The sequence below is a fragment of the Hermetia illucens genome, chromosome 1 (genome assembly GCF_905115235.1).
Source record: "Hermetia illucens chromosome 1, iHerIll2.2.curated.20191125, whole genome shotgun sequence".
NCBI classification, from domain to species: domain Eukaryota; kingdom Metazoa; phylum Arthropoda; class Insecta; order Diptera; family Stratiomyidae; genus Hermetia; species Hermetia illucens.
The window spans coordinates 157,318,606-157,342,046 of record NC_051849.1 but is presented as its reverse complement, the minus strand read 5'-3'; positions in this window follow the sequence as shown (position 1 = coordinate 157,342,046).

Genomic DNA, 23,441 nt, shown 5'->3' with positions numbered 1-23,441 from the left:
TCTTAATTTCCCTTTGGGACCTTCCATTTGTTTGATTTAGAGATACGTTTTCGGGGGGCTGTGTAGGATTAACATAAGCAAGAAAATAACTCTCTACTCTGCGGAATGCCTTCTTCCTGTTAACACGTAAGAGAATTGAATAAAATTACAAAATGGCGTCACGGTTATCGAGCATATCCTAGAAGTGTGGAAAGCTAAAGGAAAATATGCGCGATGTATGCGAAATATAATATTTTGCCTGTGAGGAGGATTTCATAGAGGTTACTTTAGGTTCCAATCATATCAACGTTGAATTGGACACCGCCACAATGTTCGGTTACCGCAATTGTTAAAAATGATTGGAATTTTCATTAAAGTAAAAAGAATCACAGAAAAATTCAAAGTTTGTACTTACAATTCTCCTTTTACTTCTTCGTAGGATTCCCGGCTCTCAAGCGCAATTATTCACTTCGTAATTCGAACCACAAATCACCAACATCAAGTCGAGATGCCCGGAAAGCCTTACGAAGGAAATATGAATTTAGATATGGCGTCCCTGTTCACGTACGGTCCATGGGTCGGGCTCGTTTATTGCTTTGAGGACACGACTCTCTTAAACTCCTGTCGACGAGATTGATCTCAGTCTGCAAATCGTCGGTTCTTGCAGTGCTCGCGCGGTACACTTTGCAGAACAAAACTGCACATCACACTTTGCTGGGAGTGCGAGCTGCGATTCCTTCTCGAAGCGCACAACTTCCTGTGCGCAGTGACCCACCTGCTCTTCTATTGGTGCGCGAGGGAATTTCTCTTCCTCGCGCTTAAGATCCACACGACCCACCTGATTTAATCTGTTCTTCGCGTTTTATATGCTACTCCAACTGCTCGATCAATGTTCGCATACATACATATGAAATTGCTTAGAGTTTCTTGTCTACTCTATGTGATGTAAGAAAGCTAATTGCCAGTTGTCATAGAATTCATTTATGGGGGAAAAGTAGCGTTGTCAAGGGAAGGATATCTTAACATAGTTGAGGATTTTATTAGGAATGGTTCCCATGATTGCGAAACGATTCAAATGTTAACCACTGAAGGTTTCTTTTAGGTATATTCTACTTCTTAATCATCGTAAGAGATCATTGCACGGTACTTATTTTTTAAGGTTTTGTGTCAAACAAAACCTTATTAGAATCGATTCGATGTCTGCCTGTCCATCTGCCCTTTTTAAGGTTTTCTTTGCAAAACAAGACCTTACTAAAATCGGTCCAATGTCTGTCTGTCCGTCTGTCTTTTTTCTTTTTGAGGAGGTGGAAATCTTCAAAAAGGCACTGGTCTGGACACACCAGCGTGTGCGATTTTTACCCACTAAAACCACCCTCGACTCCCTCCGTGCCCGCGGAACCACCACAACGTATTTCATCACGGGGCGGAGTCAGCTCACTCTAGCTTAATCCCATTTCTTCTATACGCGGCATACGCAACCGCGCTTTTCTCTTTTCCTCTGCCTTTCGCAATTTATCTTGATCATAGAGTTGACCGCATCCCAATTCCCTTGATGTGCTACTATTTTCGGCACCAAATTTTCTGGTACCAGCACCTCTCCTAGAGTCTCCTCTAGATTCCTCCTTTCTTCCACAAATCTCGGACAGTGGAAAACTACATGCTCTGGGTCCTCTGGGACTCCATCGCAATTTGGACAGTCGGGTGAGGTCTCCAATTTAAACCTGTGCAGGTATTGGCGATATCCTTCATGCCCTGTGAGAAACTGGGTGAGGTTATAATTAATCTCACCGTGTCGTCTCTTTAACCACTTCTTGATGGTAGGAATGAGCCTGTGAGTCCACGGACCCTTTGCCGAACGTTCCCACCACTCTTACCATCTATTTATGGATCTCTCCTTCTCAGCGGTCTTCACCTACGATAAGGGAGAGATTGGCTTCGCTTCCTCCAAACTGGTTTCGCATAGAACATGATTGAGGTAACTACCCTGGCTATAAGCAACCTAGAGGTATACCGTGGCCCTCTACCGTTCGGCATCATGCTTGCCAAGGTCATACTTGCAGTGGCTGACTTGTCGCAAACATAATTCATGTGTTGCTTATAGCTGAGCTTGCTGGCTATCACCACCCCCACGTATTTGATTGTCGGCTTGGAAGTGATGATATGATTTCCGATTCTAATGTAGGCGTAATTTCCCTTCCGGCGCTTAGTGATAAAGACCGCTTCTGTCTTTTCCTCCGCAAGTGTCAGACCAGAGCTCTCCAGCGAACTTTTAACAGCACCGATTGCTTCGCTTGAGTATAACTCAGCATCTTCGAGATGTTTTGCGGCAACAACAAGCGCTATGTAGTCAGCGTGGGTTACGCACTGTGGCTTCCCTTGGAAGACAAAGATTAAGTACACCGAGTTAAGTAACAACACTTAGTGTGTGTTTGTTAATACATAACACATATTAACGGTTCATATCTACTTCAAATCCTATAGATCCGTAGATTATATTATATTTTATTAGGGTTATTCTGAGCAGCGAAAATGCGCAAATGCATCTTTCGTTTATTATTCAACAACAGGACATGTTGTGAAGGAAAACATTTGAACTGAGTCGGGTATGACGAGATATGGAGAATGATAAAGACCGAAATATTTATAAGGGTCATACGGAGGAATCATTTATTATTATTTAGAACCAGGATTTATGTTGGTCGTTAAAAGATGCCGACAGTGCGGACGGTCCCATAACTCAGCGTTCTAAATGATGTTCCACAGAAGTGCACCCAATACAGAGCCCTGCGAGACAGCCTTTCCGTGGATTGCATCTTCGCCAAGCTAGCAACCAATTTGATGGCATCAATGGTTGATCTAGCTTTACGGAACCCATAATGCCGATCTGAATAGCTGCCTTGGCTCTCAACAACCGAGAGTAGTCTATTATAGATACATATAGACATATAGGTCTGCATCAGGATGGTTCATCTAGGAGTTTACTAGGGTTAGGCTTCTGGTACTTCTGTACCAACTTCTGCCACTTCCATGCCGCTGGAAATATCCCCTCGGACACGCACGTTTCGAACAACTCAGCGAACATGTCCGGTCTGGATTTCACGGCAAGATTAAGGGCCTTATTCGATACTCCGTCCAGGCCCACCGCTTTATTTTTTCCTATTCTACCGCAGATCTCCAGCAGCTGGTCTTTGATGACTGGCGGAATTGCCGCCACATTCAGAGGTGTTTGGAATGTGTCGGTGCTCTCCTCTTGCTGGGAGAATAACCCCTGGATAATTTTCAACAATAGGATAGGACACGTGATCTGCGGAGATGAACAGCCTCTGAGTCGTCCCATCACGATTCTACAAGCACTGCCCACGCGTTTACGTCTGCTACTGAACTGAGCTTCTTAAAGCATTTCCTCTTTCTTCGCTGGATGGTGAGCTTGAGGGTTTTGCGGGCTTCCTTATAGGCGCGCTCTTTTTGCCCCTGATCGACTCTACCTACCGTCCCCTGAGCCGCTCTTCTGGCTCGGTGACAGGCTGATCGGATGCTGGCCATTTCATCATTTCACCAGTAGTTTGGTCTTGTACTGGCAAATGAGGCATGGACGCGTCGCATACTTTGGCGATGCATTGGGGGACATGGACAGCCCTGTTCGTAGAGGCGCTTGCTTTACCAGGTTGATCTAACCACGCCTCTGTGAAGAGGTGCTCATCCAAAGCTTTAGTAGACCAGCCTAAAATCTTTCTCGTTTTCCAACATGATGGGTCTGTGCCCTGTGGCTGGACATATGTCTCAAATAAGATTACCTAGTGATCGCTGTGGGTGTAGCATTCGCTAACTCACCAGGATATACCCTGTGCCAGCGCAGAGCTGATGAAGGTCACGTCTACAATCGAATCTCACCCTCCTTTCTGAAAAGTGTTCACAGCAGCTTCGTTAGCCAACACTATGTCCATCTGCACAAAAGCCTCTAATAAACTGCGCACCCTGGCATTTGATTCTCCGCATCACCATCACGCAATATTATCATGCATTTCGAATTCATACAGTGTCAAACTTGGTGGAGCGTAGCAGCTGTATACATATACACCAATTTATTTTCGCTCATACAAAGTCACTGGCTGCCTGACTTCCAGAACATTGTCGACCGCAAGTCCATATCGCTGCTCCACCAGTCGAATCTGGGACCCATATGCCACCGTGACGGTTTCTGTACGGTTTGCTTATGATGGCGATTTTTATCTTAGATTTGAACGTGGTCTGTTAAGTAAATCCTGAGCGGGTTTATTTAAATAAACCTCATTTTCTCATTGCAGTGAGGGGCTTCCTAAATTCCGGACATTTATCTCGTCCCTCTTTCATTTCACACAGTAGACATTTGGTGTCCCTGTTGCACTACTTGGCAATGTGGTCTTCCTCCCCACACCTTCTGCATCGAGAGGATCAATCAAATCGATTAATTTCTCCTTTCAATGTTATCTCATGTTTTTGGCCAAGCACTGTGGCAGCCTAAGTTTTTGACTTGAGGGTGAAAGTCATCAGTTTTGCCTACGCTGGATCTTTTCAGCTCGAACAGGAGATCCCTTTCTGGGTTAGTCGGATTCTATTCACATTTCCGCTCAGATCTTTTAGGTCGGGATCAGCTTTGACCTTTCTGCGTATCTCCGCGTAGGACAGATTGCCCCTATTGGAGATAATAATCGCATCTGGACGACTTCGCACTTTATCTTTTCCTCCTGCTTTTAGGGTTTTGTGAAAAACAAACCTTTATTAAAATTATTAGCGTTCGCTTATTATACACTGTGATTCATGGGTGGTCTGCGAAGGCAGATCTTTTGCGCGATCCAACAGTGATTGAGGTTGATTTGGATCAACCTTAGCGCCTTTTTGAGTGAAGAAGAGTGCCATCATGATATCGAACTAAAGATGCGGGCAGATAATTTGTGGTGTTCGCCCTCTCATCCTCTTCATAACCATCCTCTAGATCGTTGGCAGATCTTTCTAGCTCAAAAACATGCATTCCGCAACTCCGCAATCCCTTCATTCTACCAATAGTTTCATCACATTTTTGTGACGACTCGCCTCCTCGCCATAGCAGCGTCGCATGCTTTTATTATGCCACCTATCATTTGCTCTTCCTTTTCTGAAGCCACACCACCGGCGTTCTCGTCTCCCATTTCTATGATTGAATCCTCTTCAAACTTTTTCACTGAGCCTTGGTTTCAGGCTACGTGGCAACGCACAGCGCCCCATTGATCTGGGAGAAAATTGTCTGGTGGCCACTATGAGTATAATGCTCACTGACAAGCCATGTCATTCTCATCGCCAATGTGGTACTCAAATATGTCAGATCAACTATTGAGCCCAGCCATGTCCCACGAAAGGTGGACACAATTTTCCTTCTTGCAAGCGCTAAATCTAGTTCCGCGGAAGCCTCGAGCAGGATACGGCTCCTGGTGTTCGTAGTTCAACCTCCCCAATCTACAGCCCACGGATAAAATCACGCGCTATGATGTTGGGATTACAACTTCTTGCATCCGAGACCAGCATACCTAGCATTCTCTTCAATTCTGCTATCGTCGCACTTGGAGGAATATATATATGTAGATGCCAGTTATTATATTTTTATCTTGACGAATTCAACTTCTGAAAACTTCACTACTTCTTAAATGGCTTTATTTCCACACCCACCCATCTCGCCGCTTTGCCAGTTACATCTGTAGCCCGAGTACCACTCTTACTGTCGCAATAAAGGTCGCTGATTATGGCAGCTTCGATACCCTTATCATAGGTGGTCTGCGAGATAAGGTCTTGCGCTACCTCGCAGTGATTGAGGTTAATTTGTATCAACCTCATTTCGTTACTGTATCCAACAATCTTTCAAACACTGCCTGCAACGTGCCGATAGTGGACGCCGTTTTTCCTTTTTCAAAGCATAAATTCGGGATCAGCCTTGTCCTCCCTGAACATATGGCCCCCCCCCATTTTCTTCATTTTTTGACCTGTCATATTCGTCGGTGCATTTTGCTACTATGTGGCTAAATTCAAGCCATCTAATTCAGCCCTTGAGGTCACCTGCTCCCTCAGTCGGTAAGTGACCCAACTTATTTTTACTTTACCTGCCGCCGGCAGAGTGAACGCTGCTTTAGCTGGTAAGCTTATAGTTATAACCCGATTGCAAATGCATTTCTCAGCCCACTGGTTGCGAAATCTTGCAAACCAAGTACTGCTTTTCTCAAGTCTCGCTTGTATCCTCCTCGGTCGTGATTTCATCAATTTCTTTACATCGTATCACAATCTCCTGCTTTCTGGTCCGTACTTGTGCCTCTTCTCCTAAAGACCCACCTTGCCGACGAAATTTTCAGCCGCTTTGCCTGGAGACTTCTTCAGTTCCAGCACCAAATCTCCTTTTTAGGAGCGTCTGATTCGGCTGGTGCTTTCTCCAAGACCCGTCAGCTCCGGATCCGATTAGAATTTCTTGATCTAGATAACCTTGTGAGAAGACAAGAAATTCGGGTAGTAATCTTCTTTTACGTGTCGCATTTTTCCTTCCGCCAACCTTGGTCCATGCTTCCTTGGTTTCTTTTTGGGGCTTTACCTCCCTTGGGTCGATTGGAGCCGGTGCCGTTGTTTCTACGACTTTAGTCACTTTTCTTGCTTGCATGGGGGAGGCTTTTTTTGCCTTTTGGTGTCCTGTGAGGGTCCGAAAGTATCGTTCGCGCCCTCTGGATTTTGAGGGGGGGTCACTTATGTTACCTGAGTGACGCTTGCTTCCTTCAAGGCGTTTTCTTCGTCCTTGGCGCTATTGTACAGTACACGAATGTTTCGGACTATGTTTTTGATGACCTGGTGCACATTTTGTTTGTCCTTTATGAATTGGACAACTCTATTATTTTTCTTTCGAGTAGGGCAGACGATATCCGTATTCCGACACTGCTACTCTGCCTGGTTTTTGCACTGGGCACTTCCGTATTTTTTAGCCTTGCTGGAGTTTCCCTGATTTTCTTCCTTCACCAAAGTTGACTTCGGTGGAAATCGCAGGATCGTCGAGCAGAACAAATCAAACACTAAGTTCTGCGATATCTCCCGACCAAATGTAGTCACCCCACTATGGGCTCAAGAACGACTAGTTTGTGAAGTATTCTTCCAAATTTTTGCGGGAGTGTCTAATTCAGATAGATATATTTATAAATTGAACTAGAGGTATTTAATATACATACTGCATGTATATGTACATATTTATGCTTTTGAGGACGAAGTAAATCGGTAATATGTGCACGATCAATTTATATACATTCATGTATAAGAATAGTATTCGGTAATAGGCAATATTTGTTTGTTTAGGGTAAGAATAATATCTACGTCTGTAAGATACGTATATCTTGTAGTTTGAAAAAATATGCAGGAATATTTGGGGTAAGCCATATACGAGTGATAAAATATGTGTAGAAAGTTTCTCACATAAGATGAACCTTTATACCAGCTTCCGGTATTCCGACTAGTTTGATTTATGTTATAAAAGTGGAAAGCATGGTCATGCCGCTATGCTCCAGGGAACTGTCTATAGACATTAAAGCCCTGCCGGCTTACATGTACGGTGCAAATTGTTCCCTCCCTGTCACTTTTTCGTAAGCGCTCTAACCTTAAAAGCTCACTGCGTGCTTTCCAATTGTATAGTCTTCTTCTTCTTCAGCGAAAATATCAGTAGCCATCATTACGCGACTGAAAAAGCTGTTTCGTTCGACGTTGTTCAGAATACGCTAGTGACTCTTAACAGGCTCAGATGATATACTGAAGATAATTTTCTTCTAGACGCGTGAACACTAAGGGCTTTAGTCCAAACTGGTGCTGCATAAAATGGATGAACACACTCCATCTAGCAATAGCCCTTTCGGTGGTTTGAGTTTTGGTTTTCTGTTCTGGATATCTTTCCCATAGCTATTTTTGTCCACGAGTGGGCGTCCTATGCCCACCTACCCGACCGACGCGTAGACAGGCCCATGCACGCACACCTCCAAATGCGTACACCAGCGGGGATTTCCTTATCTGAAGGAAGAGACGCGCTTTTCGAGAGAATCTTGAGTTTTCCGTAAGCCCTCCATGCAACTTTCTTCAGGAGTGCAGCTTGGTAGCGATAAATATGGTTTCGATCGGACCCCGCTTCTAGATTTCGCCAATCCTTTAATAAAGTCTACAATCTTGTTGCTTTTGGGTTAGAACCGCAGAAGGAAATCAATCGTAAAACTTTATTTGATTTTAGAATATAAATAGCTTTATTACATAAAAAGTGGAAGAGGAACTAAAAACGTTGTGTATACTTTCTTTCTTAAAATTGACATCTGAATAAATTCAGTTTGCAGTCGGGGGTAACTGACTGTATTCGAACGGAGCCTCACTGATAGCTGGTCGCCTCAGTGAGTAAGTTAGATCTTACCGTGCTACGGGGGGCTATGGCACGGCGGACCTCTTAACCCCATACTCGTGGGAATCAAATGAATACAAAACTAGAAAAGAAAACAAAAACCAAAAAAGTGGGGCCCCGTACCGCACCAAAACTGGTTAATCAGGCGGAGGCACGTCTCCGAATTACTGAAAGCCAGGTGACTACACCCAAGAAGGGAGAAGTTGGGACGTCAAGCAGTGGATCCAAGGTGAGCATTGGTATACTGCGTGGACTACAGCCAACGAACACCACTGCTCAAAGAGCAGGGACCAGCAAAAGCACGTCTGAGATAAATATAACAGACGTCAGGAAGGAGACAGGTCTCAGTGGCGCCGGGGTTAAATGGTACCTGCGCTATCTCAAGGAAGGCCTGAAACCAGAAGAGGCCCTTAAGAAGGCTCAGGACAGACCTAAGCCATCTCTACCGGAGCCGAGAAAGCGGGAAGCAGCAGAGATCAGCCCGCATGAAGGGAATGCTCCCAAAAAACCCAGACCTGAACCCACGGGAGGAGAAAACCCGGGCAGGTCAGGAGTGAAGGCAGGACCCAGGAAGCCCGGCATTAGCTATGCTAGTGCGGTCAAGGGCATTCGACTGGCCATACTGCCAAAAAGGTTTCCCGAGCAAATACTCACTCGGGAGGAACAGGAAATCATTGAAGAACTTGTCGTCAAGCAGATGATCAAGGGTTGGACGTCGAAACTGGTGTTCACCGGGATACGCTTTCGACCAGGCCTTATACTGGTGGACTGCGCGACGGAAGGTACCGCAGAATGGGTTAGAACCATAATTCCTAGATTGCCAGGCTGGGAAGGGGTGGAACTGTCAACATGTGCTGGAGATGATATACCAGGAGCCCACATGGTGACAGTTTTTCTCCCAAAGGCCGGGGCAATAGTAACAGAAGACCTTATGAGACTCCTAATTGCTCAGAACGAAGATCTCCATACTCGACTATGGAGAGTCTTCAGAAGCAAGGAGGAGGGAAAGGGTAAACTCCTCACGATCGGGGTAGATGACCGGTCCCTAGAGGCAATTAAACGCCGGAGTTGTCATATCAACTACCGATTTGGCAACATACCCGTGCATGTGCACAAGGAAAAGCCAAGGAAAGAGACCTCGGAAGAGGCATCGGGTGGAAAACTTACGAGGTCCCTGAAGAAGTCGCGGAAGCGATAGAGGCGGAAAGAACGGGATCAACCAAGGAAATAGACCTGCTGCCCAGTGAAGAGCAGAAACTGGACGACCTAGACCTAGGACTCCTAGGGCTCGGGGTGGATAGCGACGCGCAGGAAAGCGCCATGTCGGAGAAGGAGGGTGACACTCCGACAGTGGAGAAGAGCTCCAAACAATAACGGAGCCAGTGGCCAGCACTAGGATAGCCCAGATAAACCTCCACCATGCGAGAGCTGCATCTGCAGTGATTGCAAGGGCAAATTCCAAGGAGAACATTGGAATAGTGCTGGCTCAGGAGCCCTGGGTGTACCGGGGGCAGATTCGCGGTCTGCAAGGCAAGCAGGGAATTTGGGACTCCTCTTGTGAAAAACCAAGAGCTTGCATAATTCTCAAACGTAATTTAAAATACATATGTTTTTCAGAGTTCTTAACCGGGAACCTTGTGGCTATCCAAGTCTCATTGGAAGCCGGGAGGAGCACTCGAGAGGTAGTTGTAGCATCGGGATACTTCCCAGGAGACGAGAGACACCGGAACAAGTCGCAAAGCTGACGGAGTATTGCGAGGAGAGGGCGTTACCACTTCTTCTCGGCTGCGATGTCAACGCCCACCACGAAGTGTGGGGAAGCAGTGATACTAATCGTAGAGGTGAGTACCTTCTCGAATTTATTCTTAGTAATAAGTTACAAATATACAACGTAGGGAACACTCCAACATTTGTGACCAGCACCAGACAAGAGGTAGTAGATATAACTCTAGGAAATACCCTAATGAATGGGATGGTCAGGAGTTGGAGGGTGCCGGATGAACCCTCAATGTCTGATCAAAGGATAATCGGATTCGACATTGAGAATGAGAATGAGAATGAGAATAATAAGGAATCCCAAGAGAACGGATTGGGAATCCTACACAATGCACCTGAGCAACAACATTGCCCACCTTCAAGGGGGGATGACATCAGGAGCGAATTAGAATTTGAAACGGTGGTGGAAGACCTCAACACAATCGTCATTGACACACATGAGGCCAGCTTTCCAGCCAAGACAGTCAAGTCATCAAGAGATGTACCATGGTGGAACAGGAACTTAGCCAGAATGAGAACGGAGGTACGAAAACTCTTTAACCGGGCAAAACGAACCGGAGACTGGCGGAGGTATAAAAATGCACTGACTGCGTATAGCAACGCCATCAGGGAAGCGAAACGGAACAGCTTTAGGGAATTCTGTGAAGGGATTGAACAGATCACAGAAGCAACCAGGCTGTACAAGGCTGTAGCCAAAGACGGGGGAATATCCTCTGTCTGCTTGAAAAAGGAAGATGGGACATTCACCGAGAATGAGGAGGACAGGGTACACCTGCTCAGAAGCTAGGCTAAGATGGGCAGTGGGAACCTTTCAACCAATGAAATCTCCCGGAGCAGATGGCATTTTCCCAGCACTTATCCAGAGAGGCCTAGGAATTATCTTAGAGTCTCTTCTGAGGGTGGTAAGGGGGAGCATAGCACTGGGTTACATACCAAGGGTATGGAGACGAGCAAAAGTGGTGTTTATTCCGAAGGCGGGTGAAAAGGATCCTTTTCACCGTTCGTACTCAAAACGGTGGAGAAGGTCATAGACAACTATATTAGAACTAACGTTTTAAAGCGTAATCCCTTACATCACTGTCAACACGCTTACCGGGCAGGAAGGTCAACTGAAACTGCTCTGTATCAGCTGACAGAGGTACTACGGGACGCCATAGAAACAAAAGAAATTGCACTGTGCGCGTTTTTGGATATCGAAGGAGCATTCGACAACACATTGCACACAGAGATACAGGATGCCCTGAGCCGCAAAGGAGTGGGAAACACCCTGGCACTCTTGATGGGCAAAATGCTAGAAAGCGGACAAATAGAGGTACAAACAGGTACAAATTCTATTATCATGAACACCACTCAAGGCTGTCCACAGGGCGGAGTACTATCGCCGCTGATGTGGAGTATGGTAGTGGATGAACTCCTGGACGTGTTAACTAATACTGGAATACAAGTCCAGGGTTACGCAGACGACATTGTTCTAATTTGTAGGGGCAAATATGAAGATACCCTATGTGATAGAATCCAAACTGGATTAAGGGTTACTAGTGCCTGGTGCAGGAAGGTGGAACTGCGGATCAACCCAACCAAAACCACCATAGTACCCTTCACGGATGAACTAGCCAAGAAGGGAGCAGGGATGCCTTTACACGGGCCAGAACCCTTCTGTGGAATCGGAAACGGTTTCATGACTATGAATCTAAGAAACGAAGAGAAACGGTTGAGGGAACTATATTGGGCGGGCCTACCAGGGATGGAGCAGTCCAGGATGCTTATTGGGGGATACGAACCCATGCGCACAAAGGATTGCTTGAACCTCACCAAAAAGAACCTTCGAATCATAGTGGGAATTCTCACTGGTCATTGTCGGCTGAACTACCACCTAGGGAAGTTAGGGATATCTACGGACATTGCCTGCAGGTTCTGTGAGGAGGAGGACGAAACCTCTATGCACGTCGTGGGACAGTGTCCGGCACTTGTGCAAAGTAGGTCGATACATCTGGGAGAACACGTAATACCAGATGCAAAGCTGAAACTTCTGGAAGTGGGGAACATACTAAAGTTCCTAACGGTTACAGGCCTGCTTGAGATACTATGATCAACAGGTACACTATAACCAGTAAAAGGGGCAAAATAGTTCTTCAAGGACGCGGTGCGACTTTCCCTTAACAGAATAATAATAAATTCATTTTTCAAATTCAATTATTTTTTTCAAATCATGGCCTGCTCCACCACGGAGAATACCGGTGGTGGCCACTGCCAATAAATTTGGAATATTGTTAACCCCGCTGCGCCACACGCCTGTTGGGAGATCTGACAACTCCCTCTGTCAGTCTGTCTATCTGTTATTCCAGCCAAGCAGTCCAGCGCAAAAGAAAACCTTTTTAAAATCGGTTTACTGACAGTCTGTCCATTTGTTTGTCCTTTCCTCATTCTTAGAAGACTCGTGGAAAGGTACGAAACCTTTCGCTGATTCCTACCGTTTAGTTATGTGAAATTCTTATTCACTAAAACCAACTCCCTCTCCCCGCAGGACTAAGTAAGACAAGACTCTCGCATCCTCTCGGTGTGTGATCAGTTCTTATTAGAGGCAGTTTTCTTCCGTTCTTCTATTGCAGCCTGTGTCAGATCAATCGCCATGTTGATTATGTTAACGGTTGACCTTGCTTTACGAAATCCAAATTAGTTGTCAAAAAGTCTCCTTCCATTTCTGCAGTTAGGAGCAACCTATTGTATATTACTCGTTCAAATAGTTTGCCGATGATATTGACGAGACATATCGGTCTATCTGAGGAGGGGTCACCCAATGGTTTACCTCACTTCAGAATGAGTATTAGCTTTTGTAGCTTTCACCGTTCGGGATATTCTCTTTCTATGAGGTATGCCGTAAAAACTTGGGAAAGCATACTTGGTGCTACCCTGGCTGCTTTTTTCAAGGCGATATTTGTAATAATGGTACATCTGGCTATGAAGTCTTATTTGTAATGACTTTCTTTGCTGCTTGCAGAGCGTTCTTATCTACCGCCGCACTGCCGGAAGTCTTGTATAGTGTACTTCTTCTGGGAAGAGAGTATTCATTGTGCTCTGCAGTAATTTAAGACAACTAACGGTGGAGAGATCTTGTCTTTTAGTGATGATGTTGGGGGGATGGCTCCCATGCATCTCATTCGGCTTTGCTACACTTCCGCTTGTAATGTTCAGTTTTGCTCCTCGTTATAGCTTCTTGCAATTTTTCATTCGTGCTTTTGTATGTAGCTCCTCGATTTCAATTAGTTTTGAGGCAGCTTTCCGACTTTCCTCTATTTTCGAATTCCACCATAAATTAAAGTTTCGTCTTCGGAAAGCTCTATGCTGACGCATAGAGGCATCGCATTCCCACTGCACCGTCCGTCTCCCTGTCTGTCACACCGATTTTCTTAGAAACGATTACTCGTATTACTACGAAATTTGGTACAAAGATGGGAACTGTGAATCCCCTCGCATGAAGTGAATACCATTGTGCACCGTTGAGTTAAAGGAGGGTCTCCATTCAGGCAAAAGGGATAGCTACTTTTTTACCGAATATATTCATGCGGGATATCAAATTAAAAGTCTCGATTAGTGCTACGTGCAGGTGATGTTAGCTTTGACATTGGTTGCAAAGGAGTTCTCAAAAACTATCCAATCCAAAAATTTGAAAAAATGATAATGCATATGGTATCCGGGGCTCAAAAGACTCTCCATGCCGATGTCTGCTCAAATATAGTTAATAATAGTATATCACCCTACTTATTATCAGTATATTTTTTAGAAATTGACTAGAAACCCTCCTTGAGTTTATCTTAGAAACATGTAGTTTCGCAGAAATATAGCCGATACAATAGAGCATAATACTATCAAGTTTGGTGCAAATTACATTATCATTACCTAAGTTACAGTAGGCCAAAAATGTCTCTTTTGTGCTAATTTATTGAAATCCAAACCTGTGTCAGTATCACACTAAAGTGAATAATCTACTAGACTCAGTACATAAACATTACGACCAAATATTCACTCAAATATTCTTACTGAAAAAACACACAAAGCCTTCAATACCTGAAACGTTCAGTTTCCAGTTTCCGGACTTGTTTTCTGATTATGTATTTTTAACATGTAACGTTGAAACAAGTCGGGGAACTGGAAGCTCGGCGCTTCAGGTATGAACGGTTTTGTTTGTTTCTTCCGTGAGTATATTTGAGTGCGGAATTGTCCTATCTATACATAGCCGGTTATGTGTATGCATATAGCATCTCAGACTACTCACTTTATTATGATATTGATATTTAGTTGTAGTAAATTTAAATGATACAGTCAACTTTGAGCTACTGTAACTATGGTAGTAGTAGTATGATTTTGACCAAACTAGATATTTCATACTAAAATCTTTATTACGATAAATTGAATTGCCCCAAAAATATAGTAACCTACTATTATTCACTTAATATGAGCAAATATCGATATGGACAGTATTTCCCGCCCTGGACACCATAGAGAGGCAGCTTCATGATTTTTTTCAGATTTATCGGTTGGGTAGTTTCTGAGAATGGGTCTGTTAAAGAAATCAGCACTTTCGACCCCTTCCGCTTCCCGCCTTTCTAACAAATGTAAAAAATAAGGCCGGCATTGAAAAGTACTTAGCGAGACCTTTCATTTGATACCCAACGAGACTATATTTGGTGAAAAAAATTTTGCAAACCCTTTTGCATGTACGAGGACCCCCCTTAATCTCAACATAGAAAGATGTTACTCACTACATGTCTGGGCATTCACAGTTTCCATCCTTTCACAAAATCTTGTGTTAATCGGTATAACCGTTTCTGAGAAAAGCGCGTGTGACAGACATACAGACAGGCTTCAATACGGCAAAATGGAGTAAAATAATTGCGGCTTCAGTCAATTTGGGCGCTTATAAATACCTGGCGCACATAGTCATGGAATTTCTCCAGGAGAGGATATTGTGTTACGATTTGGACAATGGACCTAAGACGTATACAACAACGCTCGCGGAACGTAAAACCGAGGTAGTTTAGATTATCAAGTGAAGGAAGCAAACGTCGATAAAGATCAAAATTGGTACACATATCATACAGTCGCAGCGAAAGCTTAAATACCTGCGAGTCATGGTTGACCAAAGACTGAAATTCAAGTCCCATTTTGAAAATTTAGCAACCAAAGCTTCCTAAGTGACTACATTGTTGGCAAGCATGGTACCAAATATAGGTGGTCCTAGGGAAAGCCGTCGGCTCCTTATCTCGAGAGTTGTCAACTCCATCTTGCTTTATGCAGCTCCAGTCTGGGCACCCCATACCGATTGAGTGCATTGCGAACGTCGTGCACTTACCGTACAACATCAGACGAAGCAGCCTATATGATAGCAGGCATGGTCTCCATCGACATCTTGGCGAACGAAAGTCGACGCTTCTATGACCCATCATATCTAATCGGCGAGTCCTATACCTATCATCGGAAATTGTCTCAAAGTGAATCTATTTTGGAATGGCAAAAAAAGGATGATTCCCCTAAAGGAAGCTGGACACACAGGATTATTCCAGATCTCTCTAAATGGATTAAACGAAGGAACGGTGAAGTTAGTTACCACCTAATCTCCTAAGCGGACACAGAGGGTACCGTGCATACTTTTATCGCTTCGGGCGTGACGACTCTCCGTACTGCCCGACATGCGTGATGATTCCGGAGGATGCCGGCGGTTCGCCGCACACAGAGCGGGACACGGTTGACACCCGAGAATATAATGGACCACATGCTAGTCTCTGAGACATCTTGGAGGGCGGTGGCAAAATTAATGCAGGCGATCCATAATCTGCTGAGGAGGGAGAAGCTTCGAAGGAAAGTTACAAATGACGACACGAGGCGCAGTTCGCGATGTAATACCGAAATGGCAGTCCCTCTGGGTAAGCGAAGGAGAAGGAGGTGGTTTTAGTGAGCAAAAGTCTCACATAACCATATGGCAGGAGCCAGGCGTAGGTTTTGAACGTTTCTACCTTGCAACGCATAAAAAAAAGACAGACAAACAGACATTGAACAGATTTTATGATAATAAGGTTTTATTTTGCAAAAATTTTATTTAAAATGACGAAGAAAATTTGTATACACGAGTACTTCGCTACAAACGAACATTGTCATTGAACCATTTATAATGGTATTGACATTTTCTCACCTTTCACTCTCTGCTTTGAACAACTACAAAACCGTCAATTCTGAAATAGCGAAAATGCATCAAACTGTGCACGTCTCGTGAGTTTAATATGATTAGATTTCCATATGCCAATATAATGTCCACAGGAAATGAGTTCTAATTTGAACGCTGCATTCTGCTGAAAACAAATTTTGGGATCATTTCCGTATGCATATCAAATCATAAATATTTGCGAACGTACAGGCATACATAATCCACTTTTGAATCTGAATAAATTAGCTACAATATGCCACATATTATTGTAATCAATCCTGCAACAACAGATCCCTGACAACTTTGTCATACCGGGACCAGCTCAAAAGCAATCTTGTCCTCATAAAATCTCCTTTCTTTACATCCACCTCGTGTTTGCCGCAGTCACGTTTAATACTTAAGGAGAAAAGCTAATTTGGAATGTAAATAAGCGCGAAAAAGAGTTAAGATTGTCTGTGTACCAAACTACCTAGGAAACAGCGTATAAAGATTCAGAAACGGAAACGTACTTGAAACTAAAAAACAATGAAAGCTACGAACTGGGAATATTAATTGCGAGTACTTACCGGAAAATTGTGGGTTTTGGTCTGAGTTTTCAGTAAAATTGTGTGGATTTTATGGAATTATGGTCGGATGTTTACCAGAAAGTAATTTGCTTAAAAGTATTTGATAATTTGAGTTCCTGGATGAGTTGGATTCTCTTTACAGAGCAGTAATATTCCTGACAGCTTTCGTTTCAGGAATAGTTTGTCGGTAAATGTTAAGAATGATAACTGTTCCCCTACTCTGCGAAAAATTAAGGAAATCATATCGCGCATCAATGGTTTCAGGCTTTCAAAAGAAAAGCACAGAAGCTAGGTAGGTGTGCTTTTCTTTTGAAAAGTAAGGTAAATGCAGCCAACAGTATGAATCTCGTGACTAATGTGAATTTTGGTAACATTTAGGATTGTTAAGAAGAGCCAAATAATACTGTACTGTTATTTACGCAACGATATGTGAGAGGGTATACGACTAACCTTGAAAAGGTAGCTGAATCATCCGCTTTCGTCAATGATCATCATCATGACTGACCTTGTGACAGGTCGACCAAAAAAATTCAATCAATGTTGTCAAAACCAACAAATCGGGAAACCGAAGCTGGACGCTTCAGATATGAAAGGTTTTGCATGTTCCTTGTGTGCTTTTGCCCCATTCGTATCTTTTTCTTTTTCTTCAGCCTTTGTTCCGTTCACAAGCGGGGTCGGCTCGTAGTGATCGGTTTCACCATTTGGCTCTATCGAATGCCTGATCTGGGTGCAATCTCGAGGCTTTTAAATCGCCATCCAGCGTGTCAAGCCACCGTTGTTTAGGCCTGCCTTTTGGGCGTTTACCATCGACTTCGATGTTCAGACCAATCTTGGCAAGTGAATTCTCGTTAGCACGAATTACGTGACCATACCATCGAAGACGCTTCTCTCGCAATTTTTCTACGATCGGTTCAACTCCATAACGATCGCGGATATCCTCATTTTGGATGTGATCAAAACGTGTCACGCCACTAGTCCAACGTAGCATCTTCGTCTCCATTACCGCAAAACACCGTTCATTGTCTTTTATAGTTGCGAACACTCAGAAGCATAGAGAGCGGCAGGACAGACGACATTACGGTAAATTTTAGATTTGAGACGTTCGTTGATACGTCGATCACAAAGAACACCAGTTGTGGAACGCCACTTCATCCAAGTTATTAACGCAACTTGGATGAAGTGTGTAAAGCAATTTCATAACGCAGTTCTCCATTGGTTGGTAGCGTTGACACTAGGTATTTGAATCGCTCACTTTTGGGCTGATCACTGCCGCTGACAGTGATTGTGCCTGTTTCATGGGGATCGGCCGTCAAAAATTCAGTTTTGTTTAAATTCAATATGAGGCCGTGTTGCATGAGGCGATCATTCCATTTTTGGACAAGTTGCTCGAGATCATTTTTGCTATCAGATGCTAGAAAAACATCACCTGCAAAAAGCACTGTGTAGGGCGCGGGACGTTGGATATCCCGTTGATGATGTTAGGTACTGTGGCTTTCTCCGATTTCATTCGTTTTATTGCCTCCTTGACTTTACTTGCACTGACAGTTAAGTCCTTGAGGGTTTTACGTGAGCACCTGTCTTGTGCCTTAATCACACGGTCTTCTTAAGACACTGATTGATTTTGTGACCACAACCAGAGCCCCGCTGAGACAAGCAACAAATGGTACCAGTCTATACCGTACTGGTGGATGCAAGAATTACCTAAATCTCTACCGAGCTAAGGAGTACGGCACCGGTGCTGAAACGCAACACCACGCCGAGGCCCGAAGATCTCTTCTCGCTTGAGCATAACCACAACCCCCATGAAACTCCCACTAGGGGGCCTACCGCAAATAACCGAGCTGTACTCGCTTACAATGGGAGTTCACCTGAAGTATGAGAGTCCAGGAGCTGTCCCGGTTCCCATGGTACCAGTATACCCCTCGTAAGGTTTCGTGGCCAATTACTACTTCAGATGAGTCGCCGTGCAGACTCGGGTCTGATCACCCTTATTAGGCCTTTGGAGCATTCGCCTACTGCATCACGGCCGGCAAATCAAAGTGAGTACAGCGTCTCCCGATGCCACCACTATGGAGGTTCTTCTCGGCCACTTGGTTTTAGTTTGGCCGACAGGGTTGCCGCCCCGTCTTTCTCACCGCAACCTCTGAGCACATGAGCACCTCTGACAGGTGGAACTGGTCCAAATGTCGGCAATGATTGTGGAAGTGGAGAATGAACAAATTCTTCAGTTGAAATTTGCTCGAAGTATTCTCGCCATTTATCCGTTGCGGCTCGACCGTTGGTAAGCAAAGTACCATTCTTGTCATTAACGCATCAGAAGTGTTCGATATCCTGTGTACGTTCGTTACGGCTTTTAGCAAGTCGATACAGATCTCTCTCGCCATCCCGAGTGTCCAGTTTACCGTGAAGATTTTTGTAATTGTTCGCTCGGCTGATAGCGACTGCTTTCTATGCTCCCCGGTTGGCATTATTATAAATTTGCCAATTAGCAGGCGTTTTATCGGTGAGAAATGTGTGGTAGAGGTGTTTCTTTTCACGAACTTTCATTTCAACATCATCATTCCAAAGCCAATTATCTCGGTTGATGTACTGCTTACCCGGCTTGGAGACCCCGAGGGTTGTGGAGGCCGCTTTGTGGATCGTGTCTTTCATTTGGCTCCATGATTTTTCCACATTCGTAATGGCAATCGTATGAGTGAAATCGTTTCTTCCTTCTTCTCACCAAATCGCCACCATTTAATGCGTCGCGGGCCAGTGCGTTCCTCACGCTGTTTTATCGGTGGCTTAATTTGCAGGACGGCAATCAACGGCCGATGTTGGGGTGCGATGGTCTTATAGGGAACGACTTTGCAATCAGTGATAGTGGTAAAATGTTGGCGTCTTATGAGAATATAGTCGATTTGCATTTTACTGCTCCCACTATAAAATGTAGGAAGATGAAATCGTTTGATGAACCGTGTATTCATAAGTACAAGGTCATGGATGTCCACAAAATCGATTATATGTTCGCCACCCCCATTGCGCGCTTCGAAACCCTTTCCCCCATGGCACCTTTTACCGTCTGCCTTTTCACCCACATGACCATTAAGGTCGCCAGAAGAAGTGAAGAAGTGAATAGTGAGATCAGCTGATATAACTGTGAGCTTCATCAGCCGATCATCAAATCATTCAACTTCTTTAATGGGATCCCACCTTTTCAGATGGCAATGCCAACACCATATTGAGTGTGTGGGTTACCAAAATAGAGAAGAATAGAGAAGTTTGTAGCCATTTTTAACGCGTTCGCGTTCAATGTCGCAACTTTTGGCACCAGACCATCGGGTTTCTTGCAGAGCGCAAATATCAATGCGCCTTTTCCGAAGGGCTCTTGCGGGTTTCTCGGTCTTTCCAGTTAGGGTACCAACCATTAGCGTGCAGACACGTATTTGTTTTGTTTGTTTTGTTTGGACTAACTTGCTTACGTCCTGACGCCATCCATGCGTCAAGAACCCTTGCCCATTTCTCGACAGGACCGGGGCCCGTCCTGCCGGGTCGACTGAGGTGGACGCCCTAGCATTTCTCCGAGGCTTGTGACTCAATCCGATCATCATGTTTATAACGACATTGTATGCATTTTTTTGGTGCGCCTATCGTGGGACCTGTCACCAAGAGAGATCGGGTAGGATCTGTCAAAGTGGAATAACTCCAATTATACTCAATTTATCTCTCTCCTGATCTCAGCTTATTTTTGTTTTACTGAGGATAGTACAGAGTACGTTACCGCAAACCCTCCTCCTTTATCTGGGCTTGGGACCAGCATACTATGTTAATAGCATGGCGAAGTTGTATGGAACACCTAATATGTGCATATATTATGTTAAAATATCCATTTTCAAGTGATTTTAAAAAAGCGGCCATAATATACTATATAATAGCTCAATAATTTTGTTAGCAATAGTGCGATTTCCACGAAACTTGGTTATAGCCCACAGCCGTGGTATTAAGATGAAGTTAAGGCGGCCATCCCGTGTGAAGGCTGTTTTTTCGCTTTTTCTGGAAATTTTTTGTGAAGAACTGGATAAAGATATAAATAATTTTGCACCATATATTTACTAATATCTTGAGCATACGTAATAATTTTTCCAGCCCGATAGCATGATTCATTATTGAGCTACAGGGCAATTTATACACCCATCTCCAAAAACGGTGTTTTTCTGCTGCCACGCTAGAGGGCGCGGTAAACGGTATGTTAACGTGCAGACTTAACTACAGTCCGCAAACTAGGATTGCTAACATTAAAAGCTAAATTTTTGGCGCCGTGTTAAACTTTTGTTTTGTGAATTTTGGTGTTTTTTAATGCTTCTTTGATGAATAGAAAAAATGAATGAATCGCAATTATCCTAGTTTGTAGACCGTAAAAATATGTTCTGAATAAGTTGTGAAAATTTCAAAGAATTTGTTTGGATAGATTTTAGGCTATGTTAGCAGCAGATTTTCAATATGCAGTTTCGATAAAAACGCTTTTAAAAAGTAGAATGCGATTTTTAGCCATAAAATCTTAACTGACCATTTATCTGCTATGCCTAGTCCATAAACATTAGGTTTCATGAAGAAACACCGTGAGAAGCATTGCCCTCTTTGTATTGAATTTCTGGCGTTCCACTGTATGCCACAACATGTAGGACCAGAGGAGATTGTGCGCTGGGTTAAATTTCTCTACTACGATTCAAAAAGCATAGTTCAAAGAGTGGCGGGTATATCAATACCGCTTCATATCGGCGATTTATTATCGGCGTATTCTAGCCTGATATAATCTCGAATGAAGAGCTTTTTCGATGCACCGGGGTGATGAGAAGGCGAAAATAGCAGTTTAAGAAAAAGGGGCAACTCCACTGCTTGCTTTATCGTGCGATGGAGTGGACTATCCCAGAAAGAATGAGTGAATGACTCTCTCTCGTGCGAATCATAAATGTTTATTTTCTGTGGTACTATGTGAAAAATTATTTTTACAAAAAAAAAATTCATAAATTAAATCGGAACTCACAGAGCATTTAAAAAATTAATTGACAAAAAGCAACCAGGTTTATAATATTGATCTTCTAATACCGAACACTCTGCGCGCCATAGGGAAACTATGCGCAGAGACTGGATCTCTGTTCTTAATTCCAGGAAGTTTCCAGCAACAAAGGGACCACTACGTATAAAGCGTTCCAGCTGGCAGTTACGCCTGAAGAGTCCGGATTTGTCCGGCGGCCGAAAAGTGCAGTTTGATGATTCGGACTGACTCCACTTAACTTGAAGAATGGCTCTTTCAATACTCTGAATGGGGTGAAGTCAGATCATGAGGGGATCGATAAATCAAAGTTAAAGGCCAGGCATGGTAAACAAACTGGCTGATACCCAATATCACATGGAAACCGTAAAGCGGTAACTTGGGTCTGCAGAAACCGAATCGAAAAAACAATAGCCCAACGATGGATTCACCAAAGCAAGGATAGGCGGCATTAACATATATAGCTGCTATGCTGCACCAAGCTTCATGCTAGATGAATTCATACTAAGGGTCGAAAGACTTATGCAAGGCGCCACAACCTAACTATAATAGCTTGGGATTTCGGCTGAAAGAATGAACTTTAGCAGGAAAACGAAATCATCGAGAAAACAACTCAGGCAATTTCACTCCCAGCGAAGAGCCGCAGCCTTACTACAAATGAACCAAAAGGATACCACACAGATGAAGAAGAATTGGCCAGAGAAACTGATTGGAACTTCCAAGAAAATCATTAGACATAGTCCCGCGAAAAGCTATAAAGCGAAAAATCGAACGAAATTGAAAATGAAACTTCCTCCGTGCTGTGAAATCGTGAGAGAATTACAGATGCCAAGACGTAAGGACCGTTGCAGTAAAGCTGTCTGTTCCCGAAAAACCGAGCCACGCGGAACCAACCTAACGCTTGCTGTTAGATTTGAGAGAATACTCGCAGGTGGTAAGGCAAAGTGCACTAGCCAAAAAAAGGACGAAGGAAGGACCTAACACTTTAAAAAGAAGAGCTAACGAACAACAAATAGTAAACAAAGAAGAAATAGTAAACAAAAACAAGGAGGCAAAAATATAACAAGGAAACTAAATGACATGTTCTGGAAATCATATCGTGGAATGCAAATGAACTGCAACAGCACCTACAAGAGTTGGAAGTCTTTCTTAATACTGAGATGGACATATGCCTCAGGAAGCTACCTCAAGAATAAATAGTGTCCGATTACTGGCCTGTTGTGATGGTGGTCAGCGAGAAATTGAGGAGAAAAGACTTTCCCCCCGGCTGACTAATAGACAAACAAAGTGGGCAGTATTCAAAAAGTACATTCAAGATAAAGTTTGCATAAATGATTAAAAAATGTTTGTCAATTTGAGGAGGAGATCGATTTACTCATAATGAGAATCCAAGTGGGGTCTTGGAAAAGCCCTTCTGCTTATCCTGGATGGAATAAAAAATATACTGACTGTAGACTTTAAGGAACTAATTCAGATAAA